We start from the raw sequence: 17,628 nt of genomic DNA, 5'->3' as shown, positions 1-17,628 counted from the left end.
ATTGAGGTCTTTGAACTTTGAAACAAAAACATGGCCTATAAACAATCTTATTTCAATATTGGCTACTAGAGGTGGAAAAGTAACTACAAGTCTTATTTGCATCTCTGTAAAATCCTGGGTCATTTTTACTATAATTATTTTGTATTACCAATCAGACTATATCATGATTTAAGTTCAAACAAAGCATTTACTCTCCTGTAATCCACAAATCAAACATTGATTTTTTTTTTTTTTAAATGCAGGATTTGTTACAACATGTTACATGTTATAAAAGTCTAAATATGTTACTGAGAACTGTGCTTGCTCATGCAAATAGAACATTATAAATGTGGTATGACACAACTTACTCTAAACTAGTCTAATTCTTTGAGACACTTTCACTAAGGCATTTTGGGTGATTTTCTTATCCCTCTTCTGCTGGCATAAAAATCTTCTTTTTCCAGATCCCTTAGTCATGATGTCTCATCTTAACATTTTCATATACATTTTGTCCAGTTGTTACCATGTGGTGTCCATCTGAAGGAAATCATGGGCATATTGTCATCTCTGCTCTAAACTGATACCCCATAGCTGACTGTTTTTGCAATGACTGCTGCTATTCACCCATTGACCCCTCTGTAATAGCTCTAATTGGCTACATACACTTAACTTCAGTGCTGTGGCTTGACTTTGAAGTGAGTCTTGATAACTTTTTGTTATTCTTTTCCATAACCACCCCAATAGATTTATGATTTTCACACCCCATAACGCTGATTAAGCCTAAAGGAGCCCAGGGTATGTGGTCCGCTGCACTTTAACCAGCTGACACTCTATACTCACAATAGAGCTCCCACTGTGCATCTCCACATCATGTACAGTAAGGAATGTATGGGCCAATGTGGGCAGGCTGCTACCACTGTTATTTCAAGTGTGGTCTAACCAGACACTTAGCCTAAGTGATTTAACAGAAACAAATGAAAATAGCTGGGATGCCACAAAGAAACATGTGCAATAGTCTATATCCTATAAAACAGTGTGATCAATATACTTAAGATCAACACTGGCTTACAACCAATTCCACTAATATGGTTTCATAAGTAAAATACGCATGATCTTCTTGATGGGGATGCCAGCTGTTAGGCTAAATAGTGCTTCATTACAATGTATTATATGCCACATTAAAACCTGTAGTGGTTTTATTGTATGGGCCTCTCACTGTTTGACATAGCAAATAGCCATTTTAACTCAAGTCTGTTTAGCTGTGTGTATCTTCACAATATCAACAAGAGTGTAATTTATTTAGGTCTATTTAGATCTGGGAAAGGTTCCCATCAAATGAACAGTTGAGTAACAGTGTGTCTCCTCAGTGGTCCCTTGGGGGCCAGAACAAATGCGCTGCAGTTCAAGTTTACATTACTGTAGTGGAGCTCATGGCTGATTTATTTTCCAGGGTTCACAAAGGGGCAAGCTCAAATGTGTTTGGACTAGAAGAGACTGATTGGGGATATTTGATAATAATCATTATTATGAGTTTTGGCAAAACTGGTTGTACTGACAAGTGTTCCTGAGATATGATTAGGGTTTGGAGACTCCTTTAAATATATCAGATACTTTAAGACAATTGATTGGTGTAGTGACTCCTCAGCCAATACATGCGAATCTATAACAGAACACTTGATCAAAAGTACAAAGGGTTCTGGTGACTTCTCACACATGCGCACTGAAACTACTTGATACATTAAGAGACGTCATTGTTGTAAACAGAACATGCTCGGTTTCATAAGTGACTTAAAACCTTCTCTTCAGTCCGTTACCTGCCTCCTTTGATATGTGATAAACTTTTAAAACCGGTTGTCCTTACACTAAAACCGCGCGTAAAAGTGTCGAATCTTGTCAGTTTTGTTCCAAAAGCGCACAGCAAGGTGTGAACCTGAGGTGTTATTTTTACGCATGTGTCGCATTACGTTTCCAATTGGAGCTACTTCCATCCGGGTGTGTGGATTCACGCCGCTCTTCCCCGCCTATTGGACCCGATGATGGCCTGTTTGCACTTCATCATAGGGTGATAAGCGGCGCTATTATCGTGCGCTACACACGACCATTCATTAAGTAGACTGCTCCGTAAATTTTCTATTGGGGCTAACAAAACGAGTTGCACTTATAACCTCAGTGAGAGAAGGGCGCAGGCGATGTGTTGTGTATTATCCAGTCTCGTAATAATTAGACAGTCTAGCGTGGGCTGTAGGCTAGACACCAGTATCCGTCATGTCACATTACAATCAGCATTCAGCCGTGCACAGTGCACTAGAACAACTAGCAGATCCATTTAAGAAATTATATTATACCAGTCCAACTTATTGTTATTCTGAAAGAATAAACCAGAACAAAACTCATTTGATCTGGAATATGGACTGCCCAGGCAAACTCTGAAGGCGTTAGAACTGGGTTATATCATATTTATTATTGAATTTTGGACAATGCAGCTGAAAAAGGAAGAGTGTAGGCGAAATAGTTTCAGAAAAGAGGGAGCCATTGTCTCTGTGAATGGTCATGTATGTTAGAGAAAATATTACTACTTTTTGTGAAAAGTTTGTCTCGTCCTTTTTTTTTTTTTTTTATCGCGTAACCAACACCCGTCAGTGCTAAAGAGCTGTGAATATATCCCTTTGATTGAAGCGCATATGTACCATATCGGTTTGATCTTAAAACAACGCAAAGGCAAAGCAGTGGATGTGAGACAATGGGCTTTGAAGTCACTTAAGATCCTTCCACAAAACATTACATTCCAGTGAAATCGATTAACCACGTGTTTTATGGCGCTGAAAAACCTAATTAGAAACATACGCCGTGTGTTTGCCTGTCACTTCTCTGTATCGTCCATTAGTTGCGCAGAGGAAGCTGCATTAAAAGTTATTGTGCTTTTGAGTGCCCTCAAAGTCAGTGGTCTTTAGGGAAATACCTGCTGTGTTTCGCTAACACTTTGTAATAAATCAGAAACTGGACACGTAATAACGCAGCCGGGTGGGTGCGCACCACTCCACACAGTGCCCGCTACTACGCGCAAAGTCCCTGTCATTATCCTGGAGATTTTCTTATCTAAAACGTTTCTTGGTGGCTGCACTAAACAACGAGGACTGCATCCTGTTTTTGCCGAGCAGGAGGTGTGAATATTCGGGCAGTGAGCTCTGATAGCTCGGCAGATGTGACCTCCACTCCCATTACGCACGGACCACCTGTTCCTCATCACATGCAGGCTCAGCGCGCACTAACACGCGTGACGTTTCGTTTCTTACAGCGTACAATAAAGCATTTATATTTATATACAGACCGATGTAATCTAATCAGACCATGACGTAGGCCGACAGGCGTTCAAATGAGATGGCAGATAGGCTTCATATCTGTGTATTATTGTTGTCATTACTTTCTTTAGTTTCAAATACCGCACTGGAGCATTCCACGCAACTCAACGGCGCCAGAATTACCTTTAGCCTATTGTAAAGCGCTTCTTAAAGAGCTGTTTCGGAAAATGCATATCTCACATTGAGATAACGGTCTCATTGCTCACAGTTTATCTGCTCTAAATGTCGTGGACACTTAAATAACTAATTATTCAGGAGTCCACTCAGATCTCTGTCAAAGACATTAAGGTGTAATTGAGCGTCTCTCGAGCATTCCTAGCCTACACACTGCTACTGTACGCCGACTGCGTAACGGGGACATAGTATCACGGGCAGACATCTGAACAACTCATCCATAGCCACACGGATATCGTTGTATTCTTCGTCTAACGTGATCAGGATGTGCAAGACCTCTGAAGCAGCGGCCCCGAGCTGCCCCATAAACGGCAAATGACAGAGGCGTACAAAGCCAAGGCGCACGATGGTTTACGACCACTGTTATGCTGATGTCGATAATGATGGTAATAAGAATTTGGTGCGCTCAGTTGTAAAGCTAATTCTGCTGCTGCCGGAGAACGGAAAAGAACTCCCAATGGCCCCTTCCTCACGCACTCAAAATGCAAATGCGAGGGAAGTCTTTGCAAAACGAGATGTGGATTCATACAAACGGACCCCATTTGCAGACTGCGTCGAAACTTTAGAGGCGTTCTTTTGTCCACGGCCACTATTTCCGAGCGGACCCATGATGGAGAGTGTGAGAATAATAATCATCTCTGCCCTGTGGCTATTAGCGCGCGCTGTCGTTGCCAATACGTGGAGGCAATCCGTTTATTTTGACACCTAAGGGAAAAGTGCCCGGATTGTTTTTAACATAAAAACATTAGTTGCCTCTCACATAAACGTTTATGTTCTAGGGACCACAAGGAACTGTAATTGCATGATACACTCTATATTAGGCATGGATCTAAAGAGAATAGTATACGAAACTGGCATAATACAGCCTAGTTGTAATAGTTATAAATACAATGTATAATTTCAACAAAAGTCTTAACAATAAGAGCCTGCTGCACGTGTGTGTTTTTAATTCGGGTTTATAGAGGTAGTGCTTTTAACAATTAAAAAAAACATCAATCAAATCTCCTCTCCTCTGTGTTGGATATTTTCCTCTAAAAGAACAGATGTAAATACTTAAAAACTCCTTCCAAAGTTGAGCTGCAAAATTGCTTGTTAATATTACCAAAATTAATGTGAAGCAAGATTGTTTGGACAGGACTTGTTTGAAAGTTGACCTACAGGAGCCCAGAAGGGTCAAAATTAGCCTTTAGAATGTATTCATGTGCACCTCTGGATGTGTGTATTGCCACACCTCTACACACTGTTCATTTTGTACAGAATACACAATGTCTGGCACTGGACTGCCCCCTCTCTCCCCCTGCCTCTCCTCTCTCCCCCCTCTCTTCTGCTGCCTCTGTTCTCTCTCCACTCTCTCCCCCCTGCCTCTCTTCTCTCTGTCTCTCTCCACCTGCCTGTCCTCTCTCTTCACTCTCTCTCCTGCCTCTCCTCTCTCCCCTGCCTCTCCCCTCTCTCCCCTGCCACTCCTCTCTCTCCCCTGCCACTCCTCTCTCTCCATTCTCTCCCCTGCCTCTCCTCTCTCTCCTGCTCTCCCCCTGCCTCTCCTCTCTCTCCACACTCTCCCCCTGCCTCTCCTCTCTCTCCACACTCTCCCCCTGCCTCTCTCTCCACTCTCTCCCCCCTGCCTCTCCTTCTCCCCCTTGCCTCTCCCCCCCCGCGTCTCCTGTCTCTTCCCTCTCTAATCCCTGGCCTCTCCACTCTCTCTCCCCCTCCTCTCTCTCCCCCTCTCCCCCAACCCCCTTTCTCCCCCCTGCTTCTCCTCTCTCACCCCTGCCTCTCCACTCTCTCAGCCTCTCTCACCTCTCTCTCTCCTCCTTGCCTCTCCTCTCTCCCCGTCTCTCGTCCCTGCCTCTCCTCTCTCTCGCTCTCTCTCTCTCCTTCTCTCTCCCTTGCCTCTCCTCTCTCTCCCCCTCTCTCCCCCATGCCTCTGTCCTTACTGCTTCATCACCATATATTCTCCATTCTCTCCATTCTCACTCCATGGTGCCCCTCCCTCCCCCATGTTGCCTCCCTTCTTTCTCTCTCCCTTCTGCTCCACGGTACTCCCTTATGTCCTCTTTCCACTCTTCCTCTCATCCCTCTATCCCTCCTTTATCTGTTCTCCCTGCTCTCCATACCTCCTCCACTCGCTTTTGTAAACACTCCTTTGACACCCCTCTTATCTCCTCTATCTATCCCTCTCTCTTTCCCTTCTCCTCTCTTCCTTCTCCCCATTTCCCTTCCTGTTTCTCTCTCCTCTTTTCCTCTTCCTCTCCTTCTCCTCTCTCGCCATCTCTCCTCCTGACTTTCTCCTCTCTCTTTCTTCCCTTTTCCCACCTCTCCTTCCTCTTCTCGCTACTCTATCCCCCCCTCACCTTTCTCCCCTGCTATATTCCCTCTCTCCATCCCCTCTCCTGCCTCTGTCCTCCTGCTTGTCCCTTCTGTCTCTTCTTTTCTACCCCCCCTCCCGCTTTTCACTCCTCCTCTCTTCCCTCTTGTGCCTCTGTCCTAACGCCTGCCCGCCTCTCCCTTTCTCTCTCCTTCTCCTCCTCTCTCTCTCTGCACCTCTCCTTCTGCCTTGCTCCTCTGATATTCTCTCCCTCTCCCCTCTCCTCCATCCACACTCCCCCCTTCCCTTCTCTCTCTCCCCCCTCCCCTACTTCCCGCTTGCCTCGGCCCTTTGAAATCCGCATCATTTCTGTTTACAAGTCTCAAATTGCTTCCACACACTTTATTTTAGGCAGCTTGTCACAGATCCTCGAGCGCCCTTCCAAAAAAACACCCCATTTTTTCCCTCTCCCTTCGAATACCTCAACTATTAAACACCCTGATAAAGCAGTCGTCGCGGCGACAGAAATTGACTCATGGCTTATTACTAAGTCTGTAAAATGACTGATGTTCTCTGGAAAACTGGCCCATTTCCATACTACTCCAAGGGGTCTACTTGTGCAGCTTCTTGGAGATTGATGCTTGTTTTAATTGCAGTAAGATTTACAGTTTGGGTGGTCTGGAGACAAGGAAGACTGCTGGGTAAAAGTGAAAAAAGATGAGAGACTTGTATGATAAAAGCCAAAATTGCTTAGTGGTCAGTAGCGGGTTGGACATTGTGCAGGCCAAGTATAAAATGGTCTATCATGGCTCCAGTGGTTACTTACTAATGGGACTGGGGGATTGAGGACAGACCGAGGATGGGATTCAAAAATTTGCTCTGCCAAATGAAAGTGAATCGATGCCGAACATGGAAAATAAGGATGTTCAAATGGGTTGGAAGGAAATTCAGGGAGCAAACAGACAAACGGGAGAAGCTTGTTAGAATTGGAAGAACAAATGAGGAAGTTAAGGATTTTGTGTGCATGTGTCATCGCGTTTGTGTGAGTAATTGAGTGCACAAAGTTGAGAACACTATTGTAACTTGCATCTCTTATCACTGTGCTGCAAAATATATATATATATATATATATATATAAAATTAAATTTAATTAAATTTAAAATTTAAAAGATTTAAAATACTGTAGAAGCTGAATTCATCGGAATTCTGAAACCAAACAAACAAAACAAACACATAAGGAAGTTATCAAGTTACAATGAGTTACAAAAATATGAAAATATTTAACAGAAAGCCATGGTAACTGGTAAATGGTCAATTTTTTATATATCACTTTTCCACCTTCAAGGCACTCCAAGCACTTTCCATCAAGGAATCACTCACCCATTCACCCACACATTCAAACACCAGTGTATGCAGACACTGGGGGCAAGGTGGGTTAAGTTTCTTGCCCAAGAACACAATGACAGCATTCATCTGTGGGAGTAAGAATCGCACCACCAAACTGTGGGTCAGTGGATCTGATCACACTACCAATTATGATTATATCAAGAGTGGGATTCGAACTGCCAACATTCAGATTAGTGGACAATCTGCCAGATCAGAACATTTTAAGATAGTATTTTTGGTGTATAGATTTGGAAATGATGCATTATATTAAAGGTGCAGTATGTAATGTTTTTGCTTACATACTCTAGGTGGTACCTATAGCATAAACCATAGTTTTTCAATTCCAAATATTTTATTGCTAAAAACATGCACGCATTCTTACTCATTTATTTCCATGGTGATGGATAAGTTAAAAGCCATACAGTGGAACATTCAAGGTGAAGCCATAACACCTCCAGGTAGACCAACAGGTGATGGGCTGCCACTCTGAAAAGCTCCTTTACATTAAATGGATTTAACTTGAAATGCAAAGATACAATAAGTCCCTAATGGCCAAGATCTCCACATAGTAATGTTGTTATGAGGGATTTAAGGAGAATATAATGGGACACAGTATGGCTAAAGTTGGGTTTAAAATACCAAGGCAACTTCTCTGTCCTTGCCCAGGAATCGGACCACTTCCAGTCAGGCTATTCAGGGCTTTTTGGGTCTTAAATCCACTGGGGAATCCCTCTCATTTTGACTCATTTCTCTGTAGCTGGTCCATCACCTGCTGTCTTTAATTCATGCATGCTGTTCTGTGTCTCTCCCTCCCGCTTACACCGCGGTCTTTTGAAGTCGTTGGGGTCCTGGAGCTTTCAAAGGGTCAGAGAAGGGCAGCCTACTGTCCCATAGAAGAGACCACTCCAGTTACAGCTGTCCTCCTGCACTGTGTAAACGTGTGTGGTGTCAATGCCCCTCTGTCTCTCCCCCGTCACCGCCGCCTTACACTCGCCCACCCAAAATACAGGAGACAGGAGCGCTCTCTCGACTGATACAAGCTGGACTGTGTGTAACAGGTCAGATCTGTGGAAAGGCAGCCCCACTCACAGTATGAAAGCTTTTTTTTTTTGTATTTTTGAGCAACTAAAACCACCCACAATGAAATAAATAAAACATAGATGAGTTTAATGCCATACTGTGGAAACCTTCCAGGCAAAGCAATAACACTGCCACGGAGACAAGCAGGTAGCAGTCTTTTCACCAGTTATCAAATGCTAAGTTAAGTTAAATGTTAAGAGTTTAGTGCATATAAAAAGGTAAGGTATGTAGTTTTTTTTTTTAGCTAGTACTTGGTCCAAAAACATAAGCTAGTATAGTATCCATCACTGATTAGCTGAGTTTATAAGTGCTTTTCACAACTTTCAGAGATCAGAAGATCTGAGTTTTGCTGTCACGATAAAGTTAACTACAACAACTGGCATGCTAACGTGCACTTCCTGATTATCGGACAGTAAAACACATACTTATTTTAGCTACTGTATCTCTATAAACAAACACTTTCACAATTCGCAAGCGACTTCCCAAAAAAATTAGCACAAAGTTGCTAATGACCTTATTCTGCCCTGCCCACATTTTCTCTAAATGCAATTAAACCGCACTTTCTTTGTATTATGTTTGTAATGTTAAGTGGAAATCTTTGTAATAGTACTTCTGGTTAAGTGGAAATTCCGTTCCTTGCAGTGGAGAATTTGTGAAAACTTTCGGCTATTCAGTTATTATAATAAGTTGTTTGGGTCAAATGTTCAATGTTTATGTGTAAGAACAAGTCAACACTGCACTAATTCTCTAAGACACTTCAAGTAGTCCATATAGAATTTATTTGCTGTCAAGATGGGCAGCTCCATGCAAAATAATTCAATCCAAATGACGATGGCAGCGCCCACGGCAACTTCCAGAATAAGGTGAATAAAAAAGCATACTTGGCAACTATGGCCATGAGATCAACCTCTTCCAACTGGCCTAAAACATGCATGCCCAAAACCAATGGGACCCCTACTGTCCCCTACAACTGAGACACAAGCTAACCAAGGATCCCCGCTGCTCCGAACCCTCCCTTTCCTCACACTTTGCATTATAGGCAGTCTCTTTTTCACCATGACACAAGCCAGCGGGGGATGTTTGGTGGATGGAAGAAGTTGTATCCTGCAGAGATGGTCAATTAAACATCTGGGGTCACATACAGAGTGGTAGGGTGCACCAAAAAAGTCCCTTAAAATAGAAAAATTAGCCTTTCAAATGATGTGAAAGATCAAACCTCTTTAAAGATCAGTGGGTGTGTGGATTGAGAAGTGTCCCTTTATGAGAGACGATGCAGGTGAATAGCAGAACGGTTTGAGCTAACAGAATGTCATTGTGAAACTTTGTCACTACATTATTGGCCTCAACACAAAAATCTAGTGTTGGCTAATTAAGCATGCACACAATTTGCATAAACTTGTATATGAAACTTGGCAACACAAAGTAACATGAGATTCCTCTTCTTTCTGCCATTTTTGTTTTCAGTTTTTGTATGTTAAACTTTATGACACTATCGATTTCTTTCTTCTTTTCTGATTTATATTGTCAACATTTTTAATTGAATGTTCCAGTCTCAGTGGATTATTAATTTGAAAAATATCCTCCCTTACGCTCCTTTCATTCTGGTCTGGTACATTAGTTAGCGTCTCAATTTGTCAAGATTTAACGCTGAATGCCTACAAACAACCTACAAACGCTGTGGAGAACACTGCCCCTTGTGGCTGCAATATTCAGGTACACTTTATTGTTGACCCATCCTTCAGTGCTGCAGGAGTAATCTGTCAGGAGCAGTGGGACCCATCTCCAGATCCTGAGCTAAGATTGGTCACGATTACCTCAAAATTGGTAATACTCTGGTATTTTGTAACAGATACTGGAGCAAAAAAAAAAAAAAAAGAAAAAAAGTCAAGTAAAAGCAAAAGTATCACAGGAAAAAACAACTTCAGGAAAATTATCTCAAAGTACACATTTAAAAAATGTACTTAAAGAGAAAAAAATTGTATTTCACACAGATTTTGAGATCAAACTGAGTTTGATTAAGATTTGTTCAACAGAAACAACTGAATTATTTTTCCGTAGGTGTTTTTATTTGTACTTTTTTGGTTGCTCAAACTACAAAGGTGTTAAAACCCCTATGATTTTTCAGCAGCTCTCAAACTATAATAAAATATGCTTTTACGTTTCAGTCCGGCTAAAAATTGTAGTGGAGTAGATAGTACAGATACCTGCTCTCAAATGTAGTCAAGTAAAAGTAAAAAGTATCCACTTTGAAATTTACCTAAGTAAAGAACAGATAGCTAAAATTTGTACTTAAGTACAGTACTTTACTACTTTGACTTTGTTACTTTCTATCATTGCTCATGGGCATGCAAAAAAATAAATAAATAAATAAAAAAAAAAAAAAAAAAAAAAAAAAAAAATATATATATATATATATATATATATATATATATATATATATATATATATATATATATATATATATATATATATATATATATATATATATATATATATACACACAAAACGTACCACAAGATGAAATTAAAATTAAATAAAATAAATAAATATCACTGTTTATTTTTGAGTGCAAGGAACATCTTTACAGAGCAAACATTTCAAACCATACCCTGTCCTTCCAATTTGTCCTTTTGTATTTCCACAATTTAGATAAAGATCGAAAGTTGAACCAGAAAACACCGAACAAGTCTGGACAAGTTATTACTATGATAAAGCCAGTTTCTCAAACTTCTGCACCACCTTCTTGACTGACCCAAATGTCACCCCCCCTCGCCACATGCCCCCCTCAGTGCTTTGTGTCTGCCTGTACCCCGAGTCCTTACTGTGAAACACCAGAGGAGGGGTGGCCAAACCAGTGTGAATCCTCAGCCTTCCCTGCCCTATAGCAAAAGCAGGCACCACTCCACCCGGGTCAAATCGTGTGGGTAAGGTCACGAGATGTTCTTGGGACAGAGCATTATAGAAACTTAAAACACCTCCGGTAATGTTGAGGAACAGCCCTATGGTTTTGATCCCAGGTGGGACACTGTAGATGGGCTCCACTGTTTCATCATACACAGCCGAAAAACGCACTCCTCTCTTTTCAAACCACCAGCAGCGAGTACTGTCCTGGGAGCGCACACCTGGAGAAAAGAAGGAAAAATATTGTAAAATAATAAAAACGGGATAAAACATGAGACATGTTGAATGCTTCTTATTATGGAGGAACAGAGATTTAGCTTAGCACATACTGACCTGAAGATGTGAACAATGAACTGGTCTTTGTCTTAATAAAGGGCTTGTCATCTTTCCACACGAGTACCTCAGATTTGTTCAGCTCCACTACAGTTCACTATGTGCTAAGCTAAATCTCTGTTCCTCTAATACTGATAGAGGCTGTAGAACCCTCAATTAAACAGACCCAAGCTGATGATTTAAACTGAATCTCAACCTCCAATAACTGCACAGCCCTAATCACCTATTTTATTCTATTTTTTCTGCAAAACTCAAAATGGTACTAATTTATCTTGAAACTAGAGCAGTAACAAGGACTCTTGGACTAATTCAGATCAGATTGTGAAATAATAAGAATTATCTATAATAATGTAAAAACATAATAAATATAATGACAAAACGACAGCAAAATTATAAACTCTACAATTCAGAATCATAATGTGATTTTTAAATATTTATGGCTCCCTTAAAATTAGTCCTATCAGAGTTATAACCAAATCAAAGAGGTTGCACCCTCTACTGGGAGAAGTTGTTTACTACATGTGCAGGTGTAGGATCCACAATGTTAGTGATTGCTTCTCTTTTATAGTGTAGTAGTAAATGTAGTATGTTTCAACTGGTGGTTCAGCTGACACATTATAATGAATAAACACTAAAATGTTTGCAATGCATTCATGCAGCACTACAACATTGTTATTTATATTTAAAATACCAAGATAAGCCTCTTTCTGTCTAAAACAACAGTGTAATAATATCATATAGGGCTTAAAGGGCCCATTAGGGTATTTTCTGATCTATGTTACACTCTTGTTTCCTCATCACAAACATACCTAGAGTTGTGTTTTGTTTCATTCACACATGTTTAACACATAAACCCTGCATATTTGGGCGTTTAGGAGTTCTTCTCTCAAACTCTGTTCCACCTTGTGATGTCATGTGGTAATACAGGCAGTGCTCCATTGTGTTTTTAAACCCTGGAACTGCCACTGTACTGTGATCTGATCTCTACTGAACAAAGCATAAAAGGTAGCTGTTGACTTCAAAACTACCATTTCATGACATCACAAGGTGAAACAGAGCATTTTAAATGTTGGGGTGTAGACAGAATAATAATAAAGGGTTACTCAGAAATCTGTGAATGAAACAGAACACAACTCCAGGTATGTTTCTGAGGCAGTATCAACATTATAACTAGGCTTAATGCTCAGCAGAGTCAATTTTGTGTAATATAGGACTTTTAAATAAAATGTCTCAGGCACAATGATGACAAAAATAAAAGTATTTTTTTGTAATCAATGTGCCTCAAACATTTTATTTAAGCCCTGAGAAATATAGGATACTGTTGACCGGAAGAGGCTTATCTTGGTATTTTAATTATTTTCTCTTGTCCTAAAGAAGCACCTGATCTTATACTGAAAGAATCTACTGATGCACTCCACCTACTTCTCATTGTTTTTTATATATTTGAGCCAGATTACTGATGCCAAAATTACATAAAGTCCTACTATTCAGCTGAAGTTGTGACTAGTTCTGTGGTATAGCAGCTTTGTGGAACTAATACTCTCACAGCCATCAAACAAACTAACATATAGGAACACTTCTCTTACCGATCCTGTAGAGGGTGCTGTTACAGACATCCACCTCCCAGTAATATTGTCCTTGTCGAATCACAATATCTCCACTCAGCATGAGCATGGGCTGCACTGAACCATTATATCCTGCAGTTCTAGTTTGGCTTTTAGCTGTGTATGTTGCAGTCATAGATGAGTTGGAAAGACATATAGCAGAAGGGACGTGGGAGGAGTCTAAAGCAAAATACAGACCTGAAAATGAACAGAGGAGAAAGTAAAGCAAGTATATAAGTAAAGTATTATGATGTTTACTGCAGTACTGACCATACACCGACTGTTTCATCTCCTCATCTTGAAGGTCTATGTTGCCATCTGCTGGGGAAATACAGGAAGTGGGTGAGTCCAAGAGATTGTAGAAAAGATTAACAACAAGATCAGTTGTTTGCAGAAATATCTGGTGGTACGATCAAAAACTTACCCTGTACTGTGATGCCGGTTGTGTGTCTGTTAGAAACTTTCTTCTGTGGAGAAGAATTCAACACAATTATTGGCTGTAAAAAACTGTAATAAATTATATCTGTCTTCCAAACTCAATTACAATCATATTTTACAAAATAGAAAACTATTAACTATTAAACTATTAAGTTGCCAGATTGGTATCTCATATATAATGGGCAGACGGTGGAGAGGTAACCACTCTGCTGTAGTTAATAAGATAATAATACATTTTATGAAGTGTACATTTTTAATGGGTGACACTAACTCAGTTGTTAGAGTGTTTGTACACTGATTCGAAGGTTGGCGATGCAAATCCTGCTCTAGACATAAGCATCATTGGTTGAGCGGCTCCAATGACCCACAGGTTGGTGGTGTGATTCTTCCACAGATTAATGCTGCTGTTGTGTCCTTGGGCAAGACACTTAACAGATCTCACCTACAGTTTCTGCATACACTGTTGTATAAATGGGTGATTGGCTCCTTGATATAAAGTGCTTTGAGAAAAGTGCTATATAAAAATGTAACCATTTATATGTATTATATATGTTACATTTTATAGGGGCTATGTTACAATACTTGTGTCCATTGGCTTTCTTGCCTCACCACAGATCTGACCAGTAACCTAGCCTGCTGGCTTAAGGCAAGGCAAGTTTATTTGTACAGCACAATTCGTACACAAAATAATTCAATAATATAAGCCCTTTACAATATAAGAAAGATATATTCAAATCACAATACAACAAATCAAAACATAACATTAAAAGAAAAAAGTGCAGAATAAAAACCTTTCAGTCATATGCACAGCTAAACAGAACCATTTTGAGCCTGGATTTAAATATTGTCAGAGTAGACGCCTGACTCACATCTTCAGGAAGATTCCCCATGTTTGTCCTGACTCTGTGTTCAAGCAGGAGCCCGGTCCTTGCATTCCTCAGAGTGTGAAATAGTTCATATGGCACTAACACATCTGAGATGTACTTTGGTGCTAAGCCACGGAGAGACTTGTACACAAGCAAAGCTGCTGTAAAGTCTATTCTCTGAGCTACAAGAAGCCAGTGCAGAGATCTGAGCATAGAACTTATGTGCTCGTAATTCCTGGTTTGGAGAGGTCAGTGAGCAGGCCGTTACAGTAGTCTAACCTATTGGAGACAAATGCATGGATAAGTCTCTCTAAGTCTGGTTTTGACAGTATACTTTTGATTTTTGCTGTTTTGTTTGTTTGTTTTGTTTTTAGATAGTAAAAAGCTGCTTATGTTACTGATTTGATGTGGCTGTTAAAGATCAGGTCTGAGTCCATTGTTACCAGGGCCGGCCCAGCCTATACACAGACTAAGCAGCTGCTTAGGGCTCCAAGGCCACCAGAGGCCCCCAAGAGACCATACATTTATATTGAAAATAAAGATTGGAAAGCTTTTTTGTAAACTAAGTGGCTCGGGTGTTTATACTAACATATCTCTCTTAAACGATTAGGTGTGTTTTATTTCCTCTAGCTAGACATGTGCATCCTACATTTGTTTTTGAATCAGCCTGTGATGTGGCAGCACTGTTCACAACAGTGTGAAGGACCCCCTCCCCTCAAGGTGCACTGAGGCAGCAGAGGTACGTTTGAATTGGTGTTTTACAAAATAAAGACCAAAAGTTAGTGAAGTTCAGTTTATCTAAAGGACTATGCATGAAGAGCCCAGAGGAAGATCGTTTTTGGGAAAGACTTTTCAGAGAAGACTATAAATATGCCACCATTTTACACCACTGGACCTGCAGGATAAAAAAGTGAAGCTGGACGTGTATAGTTCTGCATACAAGGTAAATATTAGAGCGGCACAAGGACGGCAGGTCGGTCCGTTTATTATACTGGCTGTTTTTAGTTGTGGCTCGTCCTTTTGTCTCTAAACCACCAGATAATGTGAGTGTAACTAAAGCAGGTTATTACTCCTGTTGTCAGATTAACAACGTTGATTATGGCAAAAACCTCCGTTACATCTGCTGAACTAAAGAATGACCTGTGAAAAACTCCTGAATGCATTTAAATGCTGATTTATATGCGCATTTACTTGAAATCGCCTCTAAGTTTGTGTTGAAATTTATGCTGCGTAACTCAACTCAGCATCTAAAGCCTGAAAATAAACATCAGAATAAAGTGATCCTAAAATCCTCTTTTGTGTCTGTTCTCTAAAGTGAGCAGATTTTGTGCTTTATTTAAGTTAAGTTCAAATGATCTGATAATTATAAATCTGATCATTATAAATCCAATGTTATGTCCAGTCTGTTTCTCTTATATGACTCTGACTTGGATCATTGCTTTGTATGTCTAGAGTATTATCATTCTGAAGTAAGTGTACCTTTACTTAAATGTACCTTTGCTTCAGTACATATTTTGGCGGCTCTGTCAAATTCTGTATTTTATAAAAAAGAACTGATAAATGTAATCCCACTTTAGGCAACTGGAACACATTAAAATGCACTAGAAATCAGGAAAAGAAATGTCTAGAATTTAAACATTCCTCTAGGTGCGGGCCCCCAGACCCCCCTTCCTCATGTTTTTATACTGTTTATGACCACTCTTACCTGTTCACTCTGAGTAGACTCTGCCCCTTTTTCCTCACAGTTGTGTGGTGAGTTCAGTTTAGGATATTCTGGGAGACTGGAGACGGCTGAAGTCCATGTCCAACATGGCAGCTCTACAGGACCTCTGCAGCAGGGACATAGGACTGGACAAGAGTTTAGGTTTAATCCAGGTTTAGAACTGGTTTGGGACCTCCTCCTCTCTTCTCCCGCTGCAGCTACACAGAGTCCACACATGGGATGGGAGCACGGCAAGATCAGAGCCAATCCAAAATGCCCACGACAAGAGGGGCAAACGCAGAACTGCTGCAAAAGACTGTCCTCAACTTCTCTTTCAAAATATCCACTATGACAATGAGACATTTGCTGATGATTTATGGACATAGCCAAAACATTAAGATACAATAATTCAAGAACTGTAATGTATGTAGATTAAGGCCTCTGAATAAGAGTATAAATCTATTTGTTGCTATGGAGTGCACCCAAAAATGTAATATAATTTAGAAACTAGTGACAAGAAAGTACTATCCAAGTACTAATTTCCATAATTGGTTCTGTGCACAATAGCATCCGGCAACCTCACTGCTGGCGTCACCACTTCCTGTCCAATTTTATCTATATTAGGATTTTGCAGAGTCACCCTACAACTGAATAAATATTTAAAGATCAGGCAGTGGACAGGGAGCTGTTGGTGGATGTCACTAACAACATGTTAAAAACTACACACACAAAATGAATACTTCACCGGGGGACTCTTCTATGTTTAGAAAGAGAGATGCTTGTGTCTCAGTGCTAATGCTAATGCTAATTTTGAGGCATAATAAATATTAGAACACCACCACAAACTGAACTATTCTACATTTAAAAACAATCAAGTCGTCTTTATTTAATTTGAATTTTAGTAGGTCGCTTATTTTATATTTTACGTGTTTAATAAAAGTTAGCAGAAGTAATGACACAAGGGAGCTAGCTAGCATGCTTCTATGCACAGAGCCGGTCGGTACTATCATTTACACCCACTGTAAATGATTTTACATTATTTTACAACCCTCGGCTATAAAACCACCAGAAATCCATATTTATGCAATTTGTTTGTATTACATTTACTTAGTACATACTGAACTGTAGTCTTAAAAAATAAATATGCATGTAATAAAATATATTACTTTAAGAAAACTATGGTAGGTTACTGAGGTAGTATGTGCTCATTAAAAAAAACCTGTCAATTCAAAGCGATTGTTGGGTCTCTTTCAGTACTGTAAAGGATCCTTGTCCTTAAATTGGACTATGGACAGCTAGTGCATTGGTAAACACAGTCATATATAGGCCTATAATCCACCCTGTGGCACAACACAATTTCCTACCATATTTCTTCATGCACCCCATTAGAATTACTGTTTCCCCTACCACTGGCATGTTTTTACTCAGTGAGAGGAATAGGAGAGAACCCACAGTAACCCAAGGTAGTTCAACCGAGTCCACAAAGCAATTCAAATAGAAA

Source organism: Periophthalmus magnuspinnatus, chromosome 13 (genome assembly GCF_009829125.3).
Source record: "Periophthalmus magnuspinnatus isolate fPerMag1 chromosome 13, fPerMag1.2.pri, whole genome shotgun sequence".
NCBI classification, from domain to species: domain Eukaryota; kingdom Metazoa; phylum Chordata; class Actinopteri; order Gobiiformes; family Gobiidae; genus Periophthalmus; species Periophthalmus magnuspinnatus.
This window is presented reverse-complemented; position numbering follows the sequence as displayed.